General features: G+C 36.0%; 1 long non-coding RNA gene across 2 annotated transcripts in view; it reads left to right on the top strand.

The window, feature by feature from the left end:
• The window catches only part of LOC145666530 (uncharacterized), a 101,257-nt gene that overhangs the window by 69,808 nt on the left and 13,271 nt on the right, over positions 1–18,178 (top strand). Inside the window, exon 1 of one of the 2 annotated variants that reach the window (XR_014127770.1) lies at positions 1,567–5,454. The exons of the other annotated variant lie outside the window; for it this stretch is intronic. This is a non-coding gene — a long non-coding RNA (uncharacterized LOC145666530). Of the gene's footprint in view, positions 1–1,566; positions 5,455–18,178 lie in introns of those variants that run through there. 2 annotated transcript variants of the gene reach the window in all.

Genomic DNA, 18,178 nt, shown 5'->3' with positions numbered 1-18,178 from the left:
CATTAAGACCTTTTCCCAGAATCACAATATCTACAACATATCACCGTTTCAAGCAATTGCTATGAAATCCAAAATAACGTTAAGTTCTGCTGTTGGCAAAAATGTGGCTCTGTAGTTACCAAACGGTCAGTGATTGGTGGTTGTGCTTATTGAGACTTTTTCTCAGGATCACAACATCTACAACCCATCACAGTTTTACTGATTTTCATTGAAATCCAGAATATCACTATGTTTGGCTGTTTTCAAAAAAGTAGCCCTGTAGTGGCCAAATATCAGTGTTTGGTGGTTATGGCCATTAGGACCTTCTCGGAATCACAATATCTACAACATCACGGTTTTAGTATTTTTGTCCAAAATCTAGAATGTCGTTTTCTTCGGCTTTTTTTAAGAAAGTGGCCTCATGGTGGCCAAACGGCCAACGATTTTTGGTTGTGTCCATTGAGACTTTTTCTCAGGAACATAATATCTACAACCTAACACGGTTCCAAGCAATTCCACCGAAATCCAATTTCCATAAAGATTGTTCGGAGTCCTTTCTCATTTCGAAGGAGCATTGCCTCTGTAAAACATCTCTGTAAAAAACTTCAAAACCCGTATTTTGTACTTTGAAGTCATCTTTGCATCGGCAGAGTATCGTTCCTTTAATTTGGTCCTTTTAAATGAAAGGTACCCTTTTTTAAACGGGACCCTTTGCCTCCTTTAACCTGTTCTCCGAAAGAAACAAAAAAGACATGTGTGCATTTATTTTCGGTCTAGTATATATGTGCCAAGTTTGAAGAAAATCAGATGAATAGAAATCCTTGTGAAGCTATCTCCTTTATAGTTTGGGGGGCGCGGTGGCTCAGTGGTAGAGCGTTCACCTCTGGTGCTTGGGGTCCCGGGTTCGATCCCAGCCCCCGCCAAGTGAACTTTGTGGTGGACAAACACCGTGCTCGTGGGTTTTCTCGGGGTTCTCCCGTTTCCTCCCACTTTCTTCATTCCACCATTTCACTCATCTCTCATAATCACCGTCTCCTTTAGCCTAACCGGCATAACCGTGGGACGTAAAACTTAAAGATTTCATTTCATTTCATTTTTCCTTTATAGTTTCACTTTTTGGACTTGACAAGTCGTTTGTCCCGAAGTCCTCAATTTCTTTATTACCTCAAATTGCATTGTAAATAAATGCACTTGCAAATTTGCAATATTATATACTGTAATTTCTTAGCCGATACAATTTTCCGTCCCCGAAAAACAAGAAAGCACCCGTCAAAAGCAATTCCTCGAACTTTCCCCTAGAATTTATCATAAGAAAGTTTTTTGTTCCTCTCTCTCAGAGATTTGCATCCCTTTTACCTTTAGGGCCACTCATTGACAAAAGGTACTCACATGACCGCTATATACAGACATGCTCTTAGGTAGGTCAGAGATTGGGAAAGTAGACGATTTTTAATAATAATAATAATAATAATAATAATAATAATTATTATTATTATTATTATTATTATTATTATTATTATTATTATTATTATTATTATTATTATTATTATAACAATTGGGTTTACAACTAGGGTCCCATCTCTTTATCTTGTATGAGAGTCCCGCTAGTCAGCTAAGCCATTGGTGTTCCTTATTCTGTGTTTCTCTCTCTTTCTGTGTCGTGTGGATGTTTGTTTTGGGGTGTTAGGCTTTTATATTAAATCTTTACATTATATAATCTTTTTCTTTTTTACGAGATTTTCTTTTGGAAAAGGAAAGAAACTGCTTTCCTCTTATGTGTGTTTCTTACCATTCACCTTGTTTGAACTGCTTAGGTAAGATGATTTTGTAACTTTTATGTCATCCATTGCCATCACGATAATAAAATGGTAAGTCTTAACAATTTATTTTATTCTCTTATTTGCAGTTTGCCACACTGATATATTTGTAACAAAATTGAGGTTTGGTCCAACGCCTTTCGAATGTGCAACCAACCCAAGCGCTGAGCTTTTTGGGTTGCCTGCTATTGCAGGAAAGGGAGAATTGCAGGTGGTAATGCACTTTTGGAGTCGTGTAGACAAATAAACGGAATCCCCTTGCTTACTACAGAAATCAGTATATGGTTATCCATATCCTACATATGTACTGCCCTTAGATGTTACATCATGCTGTTGCAGGATGTCTGATGTCTAACAGTCTTCCTTATAATACTTACATAGGGTCTATATGTATGTTACCTTCGTCAGCTATATGTTATATACATCCAGTGGCGTATTTAAGGGGGGGCTTCCGGGCTTAAGCCCCCGAAATTCTACTTACTATAGTAAAGTAAATTAAATATCTTGCAGAATTTTCACATTTCCAGGCAAAGCCCCCCTCCCGAAAGTTAGCAAAGCTCCCCCGAAACAAAATCGTAAATACGCCACTGTATACGTCCATTTGTATGTGAGATCCTGACCGCCTATACTGTTTCATACAGAAAGTACGTATAGATGGAGCACATATACGGAAAGTATTATAAAACATGCGTTTTCAGTTATACGTTTGCTGTATGTCAAGTCCAAAAAATTCAGGTTTTACAAATGTAACATACGATTTTACGTACGCCACATACATTTTTTTCTCAGTTTACTTTGTTGTAATCGACTACGATAGTAACTGATAATTAGAAGTATATTTTATTGGAGCGTAACTTCTCTTTACTTGGGCGTTCGGTTATATGAATACTCCTCCGAGATGCTTGAACCACTTTTAACTAAATGTGAGGTGGTGATTCGAGAGCGCAAACTAAGTGTCGCGAGGGGCCGTATGTCCCGATCGAGCATGCCATTGAGATATAATCATCGAAAAACTAGATCTCCGAGATGAATGGACCATTCTTCATCAAATTTGAAATGGTGATTCTAGAGTGAGCTCTGAGTGTCGTAAGCTGTTGCATGTTCAGATCGAACATACCATTCAGGAATAATTACCAAGAAACAGGAGGCCCATAGATTTAACATTGAAAAAACATTTGGTGCGCGAATTCTGATTGTAAGCAATAGAAAATAAAATTTTTAGTATTAGAAATAAGGCGAAACTCTTTTCGTTTTGTTCTGCGAACACAATTTTTTAAGGCGGGGCTCCTCTTCAATAGACTTAGACATACGTTTGACTGGATACTGCTCCAAATGTCTGAACCAAAATTATTCTTAACCAAATTTGATATAATGATTCGAGAGCGAGCGCTGAGTGTAGTTAGGAGCGTATGACGATCCCTTCGCTCCAAGGTTGCAATTATTGTATAGACCTAGTTACTTTTAAATTATTATTAAAACTAAAGTGCTTATCTTACTAATTTAATACATTTTTGGACATGCGGCTCATCTTCAGAATTTGTGTCTCCACCTAAAACAACAAAATAAATTAAATTATTAATAATAGTACCATATTTATTCGTTTAGTAATAGAATACTTACATTATAGCAAACACCTATCTATAACGTATTACAAAATATAAGTATTAGAAATTTCTAACAGGGTAAATCAATCAAACACTACTAGGTAGGAAATTTTCCTTTCACTGATGAATGTCGCTTTCTTTTCTACAAAACAGCAACTTGTTTTACATTCTTTTTTTAAAAAAAATGTGTTAAATTTGGAATTCTATTCTAAATTTGTGATTTTGTAAGCTTCTTTTGTAAACGTCAACACGTCTATATTTATAATTTTAAATGTTACAATTTAATATTTATAAATTATTTATCATTCTCATTCCACCAATTTCCATCATCGCCTTGCTCAGCCTAAATGGCATAACCGTGGGACGCTAAACTGAAAGATTTCATTTCATTTTTCCTGTATTTTTGTTGTTTACTGAAAATCTACAGCCAATTGCACAGTTATTTAAAGCTTAAGAGGTACTAAACTTACATCTGGAAAGCAAGAAATAACTATGCTCATTGTTATGATGTAGATAGTTTTCTTAAGACTTAAGAAGGAAGAATATTTTAAAGGTGTTCTTGATTCTGGTATTAAAACGAAATACCTTTTAAAAAGGAAGCACTAAATATAAAACAAATAAACGTACAACTTTATAATGGCTTGCACAAAAACTTAAAATTCTACTACTTTGTTTCTTTGGCTACACAACTTGCTCCCCAATCTTAGTCTGGGGAGCAAGTCTTTAATCTCGCTAAGTTAAGGCTCCAGTCAGTATCCGTTCCTTATATCTGGCATTGCCCCAGGACGTTGACAGTGTGCCGACAATGAACTAAAAACAGTGTGACAAACATCTTGGCATTTGAAGCCGGCGCTCCAAATTTCCTTTAAATGCTGCTAGCAAATGAAAGGCCAGCGGTATTGCCACGTTTATTTTGCACACATCCAGGTCTATTCCTTGTCACCTGATCGCGCTGTAGTTTGTCTGCTTAGCCATAGCCACACCCCTTTACCACTTGGCAACGTCGCGACAGAGCTTGCGTTTTATTCGTTTAGCTGAAATGCCAAGATGTTTGTTACAGGCTTTAAAATTCTTCAGCAACAGTAGGGTAGGAATAACGAACTCACATGTATCCACTTCTTCATTTTCTTTCCTCTTACTGGTAATGAACTGCATAATGCTTAGTATTGAGGGCAAGGCTTATGATTGGTTAATTCCCCTTTCTCCTCCCATTTTCATAGCAATAATAGCGGTGCAAGTTTTTTTTTTTTTTTTTTTAATGGAAAATGTTTATAACACTGGGCGACCTTCGCCCTTACTCTGTCATAAGAAATTTTATTACATTAACATATCACAACCTTGACTTCCTGTTGTTGTTCTTACAACAAGATAAGGAGTAATATCATGTGAAAGTGCTACTGGTATACTTTGGTCCTGAACAATGTATTGAGAATTTGGTTTCCACCGAACCCAAGGCTAGAAATCGGAAAACAAAACTATATCTCTGGGTCGTTTTCGAATCACCAAAAGAACATTTTCCGAACACTTCAACATTTGTCATCTATTAAAACAAAAGAGCATCTCATCTTTGTATATTCAAGGTCACGGTGGCTCAGTGGTAGAGCGCTAACCCCTGGTGCACAGGGCTCTGGTTCGATCCCCGATTTAGTAAGTTTGTGGTGGACAACATCATGTCCGTGGGTTGTCTGGGGTACTCCCGTCTTCTCCCACAATCTCAATTCACCAATTCTTCCATCATCATTCATTTGCCTTCATTATCTGTCTCTCTCAGCCTAATGGACATAATCGTATGTTGTTAAACTAAAAGATTTCATTTTTCATTTTCAGAGTGATACAACTGAATATAGAAGGTAACAGAAGCTTTTAAAAGATGGCACATGCAAAAGCAGAATAGCTTCTGTTTCTCTTCATAGATCGTAACTGCAAGTTTGAAACATCATTATAACAAAGATGAGCTCAAGCAAGCACCTCCCGTGCTGAATGTTGTTTGCAGGCAACGTGATAGGAAGGCGCTCCTGCAGCGCTGTCAAGATTTCTCACGCGCGGTTACACAGGTAAGAGTGACGGAATTTACTCGCTTCCCTACTGAGCTAGGAAAAAGTCCGCTCTCTACACAAGAAAACGCGTGTCGTTACTTGGGAGACGTTAACAAATCAAACCTTATGAACCAGTATTATTTTTATTATTTATTATTATTATTATTATTATTATTATTATTATCATTATTATTATTATTATATTTTGCATGATCTTTTGGAAGTTATTAAAGTGAAATAATTGATTACATGAAATATATATACTACTGAAAAAATGGAACTACTATTGTCAGACAACTATTGCATAAAATTTGTAATAGCGAACATAAAGTTTCCTCATCCCAAAAAGTTTCTACCGAAAATAAAGAATAGAAAGAAACCATAGGGATCATGTCCTGCTGCGCTATGGTCAGGCCCCCGGCCTGTCATACGCTACTGTACTAGACGGCTGTTATCAGTCTGTCGGCAGTGGGCAAACCCGCAATGGTCTCCACATATCTCTCACTCTCTCTAAAATTATCCACAGTGACTATGAGGCTACTTATGAATTTCATCTTCAAATAAAGCCAAATAACTGTCTTAAAGCTTTCTGCTCTTTGAAGCAATTTAGTTGCCTCTCAACTTCTAGAAAATGCATTTATGTCAAATTATATAAAAGTTTTGATAAAATTCTTGAGCTGAATTTTTCTTCAATGTCATACCTAGCATTTTGAACGAATCATAAACCAGGCAAACTGGAAAGCAAAACGAAAATTTTAACAGTAGGAGTTATTTTCGGAAGAATTTTTTTCTAATTTCCTCTGGAGTTCAGGATCAAATATCAATTATGTTTTTGTTTACAGTCACGATCTCGCAAACTCTCATAAAAACCAGTTAATGTTTAAAAAGAATTAAAACGAATGTTATTGTATACACAACTCCAAAAGTGCATTACCACCTGCAATTCTCGTTTTCCTGCAATAGCAGGCAACCCAAAAAGCTCGGCGGTTGGGTTGGTTCCGAATTCAAAAGGCGTTGGACCAAACCTTAATTCTGTTAAAAATATATCAGTGTGGCAAACTGAAAAATAAGGATATAAAACAAATTGTTAAGAATGACAATTTTATTATCGTGACGGATGACATAAAAAGTTACAAAATGATCTTACTTACGCACCTCGAAAAAGATGAATGGCAAAAGACACATATCAGAAAAAACTTTTCTCTCCTTCTCCCCTAAAAAAAGAATTTTGAAAAAGAAAAAGTTACATAAAGTAAAGGTTTAATATAAAAGCCTCACCCAAAATTTTGAAAATTGACACTCGAAAGGCAAGAATAACTGAACTGAAGTGAATAGAATTGTGCACAGATATTGCAGACGTAAAATGTGGGAATACAGGCTTCATATTTTCCTGAAAAAAAAACGGCAGGGTGGGGCACGGACTACTCCAAACCCTTGATCATGAGATATAAAAAATGCTAGTAACAGTATGTCAGATGTGTGTAAAGGACATGAAGAATTGTAACGAAACTTTTTCTATGGACAACTCGCAAAAAATAAAGGAATACGAGTTTTTAATGTTCTGCGGAAAACAGTTTTAGGGGGCAAAAGCCCCCACGAAAAATTTTGAAATTTGACGCCCGAAAGGTAAGAAGAAGTGAACCGAACTGAATGAAATTCTGCACAGATATTATAAACAAACAATGAGGGAATACGGGTTTCTTATTTTCCTTTAAAAAAGAGCTGGGTAGGGCACGGACCCCTCCAAACATTTGATCACGAAATAGCAAAATGTTAGTAACAGTATGTGAGATGTGTGTCAAGAACATGAAGAATTGCAACGAAACTTAGTGTAGGGATAATATGCAAGAAACATACGAATACTGTTTTTTTATTTTCTGCGTAAAAATGGTTTTACGGGGAAAAGAACCCACCCAAAATTTTGAAAGTTGACGAACGAAAAGCAAAGGCAAGTGAATCGAAATGGATGAACTTCTGCACACATATTGTAGGCGTAAAATGAGTGAATACGGGTTTCGTATTTTCCTGAAAAAAACTGTTGGAAAGGGCACGGACCCCTCCAAAGTTTTGATCACGAAATATCAAAAGTACTAATAACAGTATGTGAGGTGTGTGTGTAAAGCAAACGAAGAATTGCAACGAAACATTTTGTATGGAAAATAACCATAAAATAAATCAATACGAGTTTCTTATTTCCTGCGGAAAAACTGTTTTAGGGGTCAAAAGCTCCCACCCAAAATTTTGAAAGTTGACACCCGAAAGACAAGAAGAAATGAGCCGAAGTGAATGAAATTTGCATAAGTACTGCAGACGTAAAATGAGGATAAGGGTTTCGTATTTTCCTAGAGAAAACAGTTGGGTGGGGCGGCGACCCCCCAAACGTTTGGTAACGAAAAATCAAAAATATTATTAATAGTATATGAGATGTGTGTAAAGGAAATGAAGACTTTCAACGAATTTTTTTTATGGGAAATGCTCTGAAAACAAAAAATACGGGTTTTTCATTTTTACGGAAAAACGGTTTTATAGGGCAAAAGACCCCATTCCAAAATTTTGAAATTTAGCGCCAAAAGGGAAGAAAAAGTGAACCGAAGTGAATAAAGTTTTGCGAAAAATATTGTAGACATAAAATGAGGGTATACGGGTTTCGTATTTACATAAAAAAACACGGTTAGTTGGGGCCCGGACTCTTCTGAACCTTTGATCACGAAATATCAAGAGTGCTATTAACAGATTGTCAGGTGTGTGTGAAGACCAACAAGAATTCCAAACAAACTTTCTGTATGGACAATACGCAAAAAATAAAGAAAAACGTTTTTTTTTATTTTCTGCGGAGAAACAGTTGTAGGGGGCAAAAGAGCCCACCCAAAGTTTTGAAAGTTGATGCCCGAAAGGCAAGAAGAAGTGAGCCGAAGTGAATTAAATTGTACACAGATATTGTAGACATAAAATAAGGGAATACGAGTTTCGTATTTTCCTGGGGAAAGCGGAAGCGTGGGGCGCCGACCCCCCCCCAAACCTTTGATCACGAAATATGAAAAGTGCTAGTATGTCAGATGTGTGTAAAGGACATGAAGAACTGCAACACAACTTTTTTATGGACAATACGCAAAAAATAAAGGAATACGGGTTTTTTATGGTCTGCGTGAAAACGGTTTTAGGCGGCAAGAGACCCACCCAAAATTTTAAAAGTTGACGCCCGAAAGACGGCAAGAAGTGAACCAAATTGAATCAAATATTGCACAGATATTGTAGGTTTAATTTGAGGGCATACGGGTTTCGTATTTTCCTGAGAAAAACGGTTAGGGGGCAGGGACCCCTCCAAATCTTTGATCACGAAATATAAAAAAATGCTGGTAACAGTATGTCATATGTGTGTAAAGACCACGAAGAATTCCAATGAAACTTTTTGTATGGACAAATACGCAAAAAAAATAAAGGAATACTTTCTTTATTTTCTGCAGAAAAACAGTTTTAGGGGACAAAAGAACCCACACCAAAGTTTTGAAAGTTGACGCCCGAAAGGTAAGAAGAAGTGAACCGAAGTGAATCAAATATTGCACAGATATTGTAGGTTTAAATTGAGGGCATACGGGTTTCGTATTTTCCTGAGAAAAACGGTTAGGGGGCACGGACCCCTCCAAACCTTTGATCACGAAATATAAAAAACGCTGGTAACAGTATGTCATATGTGTGTAAAGGCCACGACGAATTCCAACGAAACTTTTTGTATGGACAAATAAACAAAAAAATAAAGGAATACTTTTTCTTCTTTTCTGCGGAAAGACGGTTTTATGGGACAAAAGAACCCACCCAAAATTTTTGGAAGTTGACTCCCGAAAGGTACATGTTGTCTCAAAGGTCGAGGGCATTCTTTATTGCTATTTTGAGGCAAAAATTTTCAAAGTCCAGCTTCGGGTATCTTCGGAAAAAAGTAAACCAGGTTCGAACCTCGAAGCCAATCTTTGCAATCGGGAGAAATTTTGCAGATGTGTTTTTCTTCTTTTAAATATAATAAGACTTGCTATTAATTGTATAAAATAGCAACATTGATTCAAATACTTAATAATACAATATTTCGAAACTTTGTATTAATATCAGCACATGCTTGTTTGTCATTTAGCTCTCCATACGTAATGAAACATTTAGATACGTAAACGAATATTTCCATATGTGAAAGAATGCAGAAAATTAAGACATAGAACACAATAAATTCTCGCCTGAGTACTAAAATAAAAGTCAAAATAGAACAAAAACAGCGTTTGCAGTGGATATGAATCAGAGCCCTGCACGGGCTGGGTGTGTCCTGTTCGACCCGGACACAAATGCTATAGGGCCGAACCGGGTGGATGTATTTCCGGGCCGAGCCAGGCCGGCCCGGCTCGGCCCGGGCAGACAAAGACGGGTTGGAAACTAATGTTGTCATTTTTTTACTTAATTGTCCTCCACTACCCCTGCGTTTGCCGTGTTCGTACGGTCTTACTGTCAGTCTATGTTAATCGTAGTGTGTTTGGGAAACTGACTCTTTATTCAAGACTGCAAAGTACTTTAATACTACTAATATTACTACTTCTATTACTGCTACTTCTATTATTACTACTACGACCACAGTTAATACTACTATAACTGCTACGATTTCGCGTCAGAGTTGACATGTCTGGTGGTACAGAATTTACCTTCTAAGTTCAGTATTTTATAACAAGACGTTTCAAACAGGGTGAAATATCCCTATTTTCATTTACCAACCATTTTTGACCATACATCGACTTTTGCGAGGTGAAAAAGGAAGATACGACAGAAGGAAAACAACATTATTGTAAAAGCATTATCATCAATATTTTGCATTCCAAAATACGAAATGTTTCTTAAAAAAACATAACTTTAAAAAAAAAATATATTCTAAAATGAAAGAACAAATCATGGCATTTTAGGCGTGTGCGTAACAGTAATATACAAAATAAATAAATAAATATTACAATACTTTTGAAGGTCTAGATCATTTAGATTATATATTGGTATTCCAAAGGTAAACAAATGAAATGTTTTTTTTTTACTTTTGACTGAAAACGTGATTTCGAATTATATACAGACTGTTCCATAATTCGTGTAATTTTCTACAGCACTGGGAGAAGATGAAGTTTTCACACCATTAATATAAAATTTGGCACTCTTATTGAGAAATATCTGAATTTTTCGAATTTTTAAAGGAAATAGGAGAAAATTGCTGTTTAGCCCCCCTTTTAGGGGTGTAAACACAAAAGTTCATTTTTCCTTATGGGAGATTCAATGTTAAATTTTGGAAGCAGTTTTCTCCAATAATTATTCGTAAAGATTTTGGGGCAAATGAGTTGTATTTGTTACGAAATGCAAAAACACTCATTCACAAAGCTAGTAAAGCCGTCTCAAACATTATTTTGGGAATCCCCCCTTTCGGGGGTCAAGGGGCGTAAAAAGATGGTGGGTGACGTGTTACCAAAATCCCAAAATTTATTTTTGGAGTGCCAGTAAACGTCAGATTATTCACAAATGTCACAGAATTAATATTCTAATGCTCCTTGCATGTGTCAGTGACTTATATGGGGCCATAGCCCCTTTCACAATAAAAAAAATAATAAATATCCTTAGTATTGACATACGGGAAGAATGATTTTTTCTCAATTAATGTGCAACTCGGCGTCGAATTAGCAAAAAGTTATGCGTTTGCCAAATCTGGAATATTATTTTGGTAATGTACCGGCTTAGGGGGCACAGGGGGTAAAGCATAAGCTATTGGATCTTTTCAAAGTTTCAAATTTTATTTTGGAAAATCCAGCGTGTGTCAGATTGATCGTAAATAATGCAAAATTAATATTCCGATGCTCTTTGCATGTGCCAGTGACTGATATTGAGCTACAGCCCCCCTTTCAACAATTACATTAAAAATTGTAATAAATATCCTTAGCAGGAACATACGGAAGAAGCTATATTTTGTCAATTAATGTGAAATTGGGCGTTGTGCTAGAAAAAATCTGGAATATTATTTTGGGAATAGGAGGCGCAGGACACGGAGGGTAATTTAGTACTTTTGGGGATCATAGGGAGGGGGCTGATAGAAATTCCAAATTTTATTTTGGGAGTGCTCATGAGTGTCAAATTAGTTGCAAGATGCGCAGAATTAATACTTCGTAGTGCTTTTATGTGCCAGTGACTAATATATTACTACAGCTATCTTTGAAGAGCATCATAAATTCAATATGATTATTCTTACGCAAAGACCTACTGGCAGAAGCATTTTTTTTTTTGCAATGTGAAATTTGGCATTATTTTTTTAGAAAATAAATGTTTGTGACAATAAGATAATACCCATATGTGGATTTCTTTTAGGGGCGTGGACTCAGAATTTCTTTTGCCTAATGGGAGTGTGACATAGGTAAATTTGCATTTTTAGTTAGAAAATACAATACCACTCTTTCGCTTGTATCTATAATGGTGCATGTGTCTGGAATTTTATTACGTCCATTCCTCCTTATTGGGCAACATAAAACAAAGAATTGTCCAGAGCGTAGTCATCCAGATATGTTGGAGAAGGTGTTCACAGTGGCTCTAGTAAATCGCATTAATTCATTCATGTCTTGCTCGTTTACGATAGCATGCTGAATAAAGTAAGTTCATTTTATCTGTCTTACACTTAGATTAATGAAATATTTAAGCAATTTAGTTAATGACAACGGAGCCAAAGAAAAGTGTTGTTTTTAGAAAGGGATAATATGTTTTCTTGGATTTATGGTATAGCCTGACTCAACCTAATCCTTATCCCTCGCGAGACATTTGTTTTTACTATAACTATGTGTCCATAGTATACGATTTCCTGACGTGCTTACATGTGCAGTATACGAGTAGGCTAGTATGTGGAAAGTGGGATCATAAAGTTATTGTGGAAGAAGTAGGGAAAAGATACGCTTTTTCTATGAATAAAGAAAACAATATTTTAATTTTTAAAATATTACTTCTCTTTTCGTTCGTGGTACCTGCGGCATTTTCCATTGTCATTTTGTGTTCTATTTCGAGCTGGTTTGCTTAAGTGTGCAAAAAATGTGCTGGTAACTTTATGTATGATTTTATGCTATAAGAAGAGACCAACTTAGTTTTTAAGAACACAAAATTCTTTGATTATATTCCAGTGATGCCAAAAAAAGGAAGCTATATCCTCAATCTGTTACACTGACAGACGATATTCATTAACACTAGATTCGAAATTTAAAAAGAAATTAAAACATTTTTCTACAATAATGACAAATTGCACATTAATTGTAAAGCATATTTACCTCCTTCCCGCACGTTCCTACTAAGGATATTTACCGTAAATTATGTGATTTTTGGAAGGGTGGCTGTAGCCCAATATGTAGTCACTGGCACATGCAAGGAGCATCGGAATATTAATTTTGTATTATTTGTGATCAATCTGACACACATTGGATTTTCCAAAATAAAATTTGAAACTTTAAAAAGATCCAATAACTTATGCTTCACCTCCTGTGCCCCCTAAGGCGGTACATTGCCAAAACAAATATTACAGATTTGATAAATACATAACTCTTTGTTAACACGACGCCGAGTTTCACATTAATTGAGAAAAATCATTCTTCTCGTATGTCTCTACTAGGGATATAAATGGTGATTTTTTTATTTTTGAAAGGGGGCTATAGCCCCACATAAGTTACTGGCACATGCAAGGAGCATTAGAATATTAATTCTGTGACATTTGTGAAAAATCTGACGCTCACTGGCATTTCCGGAACAAAATTTGCTAATGCTTCGTCCCCTGTGCCCCCTAATGCGGTGCGTTACCAAAATAGCATTCCAGATTTCAAAAATGCATACTCTTTTGCTACAATGACGCCAAATTTCACATTAATTAACAAAAAATAACTTCTTCTCGTATGTCTCTACTAAGGATATTTATGGTGATTTTCTTACTTTTGAAAGGGGGCTGTAGCCCCATTATCAGTCACTCTTACATGTAAGGAGCATTGGAGCATTGATTCTGTGACATTCGTGATTAATCTGACGTTTGCTGGCACTCCAAAAATAAATTTTGGGATTTTGGTAACACATCACCCACCATCTTTTTACGCCCCTTGCCCCGAAAGGGGGGATTCCCAAAATAATGTTTGAGACGGCTTTACTAGCTTTGTGAGTGAGTGTTTTTGCATTTCGTAACAAATACAACTCATTTGCCCCAAAATCTTTACGAATAATTATTGGAGAAAACTGCTTCCAAAATTTAACATTGAATCTCCCATAAGGAAAAATGAACTTTTGTGTTTACACCCCTAAAAGGGGGGCTAAACAGCAATTTTCTCCTATTTCCTTTAAAAATTCGAAAAATTCAGATATTTCTCAATAAGAGTGCCAAATTTTATATTAATGGTGTGTAAACTTCATCTTCTCCACGTGCTGTAGAAAATTACACGAATTATGGAACAGTATATATATATATATATATATATATATATATATATATATATATATATATATATATATATATGTGTGTGTGTGTGTGTGTGTGTGTGTGTGTGTGTGTGTGTTATAGTATTTTGACTCAGTTTTTTGACCAACGTTACGTTACTTCTTAGGAATCTACAATTGCATCAGTTTTGAACAAAGTGACGTTTATTCTTGTTTTCCCTATGTAGTTCATAACACTTCATAATTTTAGATAAAAATACCTGTAATGTGTATCACTTCTACTCTGCTGATTTACATAAAGAACCAATTATCGGTTGGTCGCAAACTGGGATTATTATTTTCCGCTGAGGAATCTTATCAAACTCTCAATCACATTTGGCCGACACATGAAAAGTAATGGCCTTGTCGCAGAGGAATGATCACAAATTGCATGAAATCAATAAAAATATATCCACAGAAAGCTATATTGGTCCGTATATCCACCCAAATTTGTTGATGATTTCGAATGAAACATCGCAACCAAAATCTCACGGCCCAGAATCTCGCCTGGCGAAAATCTCACATAAAGAAAATCTTGCCAGACGAAATCTAGCCTGGCTAAATCCTCGAGGGATAAAACTTAGCCATCTAAACTCTCGCGGGACCAAACCTTGCAGTAGCGATTTCTTCTGTATAGAATGTTTAAAATATATATTTAAAATATTCACTGTACACTTTGAAAATAATAATAATTATTATAAATAAACTACAAGACAGAACATAAGTGATTTTATTAATTTTTAAAAGAGGAAAAGAAAGATAGATAAGTAGTTACTTCCCGGCTTATTAACATTTGTGTCGAAAATAGATCTTTACATTTCACGTTCACCAAATAATTTAATGAAATAGAGAGACAGAACAAGAATTAGGTGGCCACTTGTTTTGGAAAATTTACGGATAAAACCCGTCAACTCAAAAACGAAGAACTTATTTATGTAGGCGGATAACTTGTAACTCATGTAACTGAGATACAGCACTAGAAAGTTTGTTCCATCACCATGATATTGTTCTATATGAACAATGCAATGAACATACGTATTTAGTAAAATTATGAAGTGTAACTTGTATTTATGGACTAAAAATTATGAAAAAATCTTTTGATCAGTGGCGTATTTAGGGGCTGTCGGGCTAATACCCACAGAAATAATTTCATTATTACGTTTTCGCATCATACGTACAACACAAATGATGATATAAAAGCAATATGAAGAGCATTTATCTACGTTTAAAATATTCTGGTCATTACATAATTTACTCCAATAATAAATGTGGTTTAAATGTTCTTATATCACACTATTCGTGGAACAATCGTGACGCGGAACAGTTGTGAAAACTCCTAATTGAAATTAAGAAAAAATAAGACATAAATTTTTTAAACATAAATTAACAAAACTCAGCAATAAAATTTCGAGACAAGAGCGAAAAAAGTCTTCAATGATCGAGACTAGTCTAGGCCTATTAAACATAGGAGACGAGACGAGAAAACCTTACTTCTCGTCTCGTCTCATTAGGAATATTATCTGAACGAAGCAGATATCATTCTTGCTTGTAGTGACTAGATGGGAGATGTTGGTGCATTTTTTGCATGAATAGTCGATTTTATGGCATATCAATTTCCAAGCATATCATCAATCTGTACGCTATTATTGGTTATTAGCCAAGAATAGAACGCTGTAGAATGCATTACGTTATTATTTAGAAATGAAATTAAGTCTTTTAGCTTTACATCCCACTCTTATACCGGATACACTAAAGGAGACTCTGATGATGAGAATGAACACGAAATGCTGTAATGAAGAAAGTGAGAGAAACGTGAGGACCCCAAGAAAACCCACACACATGGCGTTTGTCCACCACAAAGCTTACTTGGCGCGAGCTGAAATCGAACCTGGAACCTCATACACCAGAGGTGAGCACTCTACCACTGAGCCACTATGGTCCTCGTTATTATTCAGGGCATAATAACTGATGCAAAAAGAATTCTTGAAATTCCCATATCCTTAATCTGCACGAAAATAGATTTAATGAATAATATTTCTTCTTTCTGTGTTTATTATACTTCCAAACGATGTTATGCATAAGTATTGGAAGTCTAATAGAACGGCTCTGCCTGTTGACAGGTATCAGACCAAAAGCGGTAAAAAAAATATTGAGAAGGATTTTCCGGAATAGATTTAGCGTCATAAGAACAGCTTCTATCTCCTCCGTCAATTTTCTATATAAATCGGAAGTTATAGAGATCGACTACTTGCGGGTCATAATAGCTAGCGACAAGCAAGTTTAGGGAATTGATTCAATGTCCCTCAAAAATGTGCCATTTCTACCCCTATCTTTCTATCAAAACCGGAACTGGTAGAAATTTACTACTACTTCCAGTTTCAATATTGATTTTCATAGTGCAAAGACGATAAGATATATCGAGAAGCAGTTTTCTGGAATCCATTCAGCACCCCAAGAATAGGTTCCGTGTCCGTCTCCTCCAACAACCTTATATTTAAACCGTAAGTGGTAAAAATCGACTACAACCAGTTTCAGCATTAATGGCCATAAATCAAAGACGGAAATAACTAGGGACGAGAGGATTTCGGAAATCGATCAAACGTCAAGAAAATTTACCACCTATACCGTATCTCATTATTAAAACCGGAAGTGGTAGAAATTTACTACTATTTCCGGTCTCAATATTCAGTTTCATAGAGTAAAAACTGTCAGAGAGGTCGAGAAGTGTTCGGGAATTCAAACAACGTCTCAAGAATAAGCTTTCTTTCTTCCGTTAATCCTGCATTGAAATGAGAAGTGGTAGGAATAAACCGTTTTCGTTTTTAACATTGATCGCCATAAAAATAAATTGGTAGTAGATAGCGAAAGTTTTCGAAAATCGATTGAGCATCTCAAGAAAAATACCATCTTCACCTATTTCTCTCTACTGAAACCGGAAATCGTAAAACAATTTTACTCTTCCAGTTTCAATATTGATCCCTATAGCTCCATTGAGCTCCCTCAGGCCTATGTGGGTAGCATACGCGTCTTTGGCGCGGGAAACCCGGGTTCGATTTCCGGTGGGTTCGTATTCCCTCGCTGTAGGTCCATGTCTTATATAGCCTCCCTGCTGAACGGTACTCGAAGCTGAAATCAAACTAAAATCAAATCCATAGATCCATAAAGCAAAATCAATAAGTGATATCAAGAAGCAATTTTTTTATTATTATTAAAGTTCACCCACAATTTTCTTCTGTCCCACCAGGCGAATATCACCAGGATGATGTAAATGAAATCTTTGAGTTTTACGTCCCACGGTTATGCCGATTAGGCTAAAGGAGACGGTGATGATGAGTAATGAATGAAATGGTGGAATGAAGAAAGTGGGAGGAAACGGGAGAACCCCGAGAAAACCCACGCACACGGTGTTTGTCCACCACAAAGTTCACTTGGCGGGGGCTGGGATCGAACCCGGGACCCCAAGCACCAGAGGTGAACGGAACGCTCTACCACTGAGCCACCGCGGCCCACAGGATGATGTACTCCCCACATATGCTTTGCCTCATTTCCATATTTCTTTGCCTTTGTTATTAATGTTTCGGTATAAAATGGCCTTTCGGCTCCATTTGACATTTCGTTTTCTAAAATAAATATTAATTAATGCATTTAAATTTACTCCCCAGTTGTGTGTGTGTCTGACACAGCAGCGGTCTATTTCTCAAAACTACTCGTCTTGTAATGTTTTTTGAGAATCCATCAAATATAATGACGCAGAAATACTAGAATAATAGTAAAATTTATTTCTAAGTACTATTGCTGACAATTTTAATTTGCCGCTTTTTCTTTACAGTATATACAAGTGTAAAATATTTGATTTTGAGAAGTTTCACTAGCATTACAAGACTAGTAGTTTTGAGACGTAGGCCCCTGTAGTCTCAAGTTTGATTTTTAAAAAAGGAAAAGAATTGGGTTCTCGATGTCATTCAAAACGCAGATATGTAAATAAAATATATATAGTAAAAGAATCGTACGGACCGTTCTTTATTTTTACTCATTTCTAGATTTATTAGACAATTTTGATATAAATATACCTAACAGACAGTAAGTACCAGCATTTAGTATGTCGTCCGTTTTTCCTAAGACTTCTCTTTGATCTGTATGTAAACTTCTGTCAGCTGATGCAACAAATAAGCAAGTTTGCTCTACGCTCTACAGTTCGAAACTCATTTTATAAGATGAATAGACTTCCCTCACTTGAAAACAACATAGACAGATT

The sequence above is a fragment of the Thermobia domestica genome, chromosome 12 (assembly GCF_964235325.1).
Source record: "Thermobia domestica chromosome 12, izTheDome1.hap1.1, whole genome shotgun sequence".
NCBI classification, from domain to species: domain Eukaryota; kingdom Metazoa; phylum Arthropoda; class Insecta; order Zygentoma; family Lepismatidae; genus Thermobia; species Thermobia domestica.
The sequence above is the reverse complement of the archived record's forward strand: the minus strand, read 5'-3'. Positions and strand labels throughout refer to the sequence as shown.